This window comes from Anolis carolinensis, chromosome 2 (genome assembly GCF_035594765.1).
Source record: "Anolis carolinensis isolate JA03-04 chromosome 2, rAnoCar3.1.pri, whole genome shotgun sequence".
NCBI lineage: Eukaryota > Metazoa > Chordata > Lepidosauria > Squamata > Dactyloidae > Anolis > Anolis carolinensis.
This window is the reverse complement of record NC_085842.1, coordinates 130641223-130643577: the sequence shown is the minus strand read 5'-3', so window position 1 is coordinate 130643577 and position 2355 is coordinate 130641223.

Here is a 2355-nt window from a genome sequence, read left to right as displayed (position 1 = left end):
TGTTTGTGTCAATGGCTGGTGTAAGACCTAGAACTGAGAAAAGATGACCAAGACTTTAGTTCTAACCCAAGATGTGGTTGCAGTGAATGGAGGTGGATCCTCCGATATGGTGTTGTAAGGAGATAATCTTCTCAGTGGTCTTGGTGAACAGTGTCTCAATCTGCCCTCCCCCATTTGCTATGAGCATGAGGAACACCTCTGTACTAATCTCAGGAAGACTGTGTGTGTCTTTCGTAGTTCATAATTTTCAGCAATGAAGGCTTTTGTTATTGTACAGAATATTCGGTTTTGAAAATTAAGATGGGAGATTTCTAGGGGTAACTTATTTCATTAATAAGGAAGGATATGATAAGGGAAAAAAAACAGCTGAATTTCTTTCTATTACAGAGACAGGAGGGTCAAAATCTCAATATGACTTGCGCTGACTTGGGGTAAAATAGCGAATGGAAGTACAGCCAACTGACCATATTTCTTATTTCTATGTTGTCAGGGGGCTGTGTATTTAATGTCAGCAGGAGAAACTTCTATATTTCAGATTCCTCAAATCTGGGAAAATTTGGTAAAATTTCTGGCTGCACAACTACAAACCCATATTGGATTTACTACACTACATTAAGGACTCGTTCCGCTTCATAAAAAAATAAGCAATCTTAAACTCAACCTCAGTGACAAACTGATCAGCTTTAATGTGGTTTTCCTATTCACCGTGGCACTTATTAATTGGAATTTCCCAAAAGACATCACAGCCCTGTTTCAACATTGCCTCACTACAAGCTACTTCTAGTGGGATAATGAATTCTGAGAATAGAAAGATGGGGTAGCCATAGGGAGCCCTCTTAGCTCTTTCACAGCAAAATTTTATATGGAACACTTTGAGAAACAAGCCCTGAAAACACAAAAAAGCCCACTATATAGTTTTGTTATGTTTATGATACATTCACTATGTGGAGCTACAGAGAAGAACTAAACAAGTTTCTGGACTATATCAACAATATCTGCCCAAAATTCCAATTTACTTTGGAAGAAGAAAACAAAGGAAAACTACCATTTTAGAGGTCTTAGTCATCCACAAACCGAACAAACAACTGGGCCACACAGTATACAGAAAATCTACACACATTTATAAATATCGACATTAAAAAATCACAATTAAAACCTTGGTAAATTGTACAAACAGGTATCATGAACAGCTCAGATAGTGAGGACAAGGAGGAGCAGAGGAGATGGAGGACAGCATCTCTCAAGTGTCTGCCCAGCCTAACTCAGTTGAGCCTTCAACAGATACAAATACCCCCCAACAATCTGAGCAAGCCCTAGAGCAGTGTTTCTCAAACTGTGCTCCTCCAGGTGTTTTAGACTTCCGCTCCCAGAAATTCCACCAGGCTTGCTAACTGTTAAGAATTGTGGGAGCTGAAGTCCAAAACATCTGCAGGAGCACAGTTTGAGAAACTCTGCTTTAGAGAATGCTGAAACAAACACATCTGAACAAGCTACAGAGGGTTACACTTACCCACATCTCTAAAACATAGGAAAAATTAGGCAAAATATCACAGGTTTTAGAGATTGAGAAACAATCAAGCAGCACGAGAGAAAAGGTCCTCAGTGTTTTGACAATGCAGAGGACAACGTTTCCTGGTTTGAGTCCAATGCCTGCTTGGTCTCATCTTGGAATCTGACGGCCACTTAGCGACATGTTACTCAAGGACTTCTGCTTTGACCTCTGGTAATCTGGCTTGTGACATTTTGTTTTCTTGAACTGTGTTTCTGTCTCTGGATCAGACATTTGACTATTCTGTTGCTTTCTAAGGACTAATCAGCACTTCTGATCCTGGTCTGTTGACCTTGGTTATTTCAGTGAGTTTATTTGGACTTTGCTTCCATAAGTAGACACTGGCTTGATAAACATTGACAGCAACAAAGGCTGCTGTAGCCTCTCCCGCCATTTCACCTCTCGAATGAGATGAGACAATACTGCCCACAGCCAGAGCCGGCCCTAGGTATTTTTCAAGTGTAGGCAAACAGAATTTTGCCCCCCCCCCAAAAAAAACCCAATCACTGAAAAATAAAAGCCTTGGATAAGCGAAAATGTTTGATAATTAAGGAGGGATTAAGGAAAAGCCTATTAAACATCAAATTACATTAAGATTTTATAAATTAAGCACTAAAACATGTTTTACAACAAATCAACAGCAAAAGCAGTTCAATACCTTGCGGAGGCAGGCCACAGGAGACAGGAGTTGCCTCGATGGCGCCCCCAACAAGATGGTGCCACAGGCAACTGCCTAGTTGGCCTGGTGGTTGAACCGCCTCTGCCCACAGCTTTCAGCATCCCTAGTGCTTTGGCAAACCATCAGC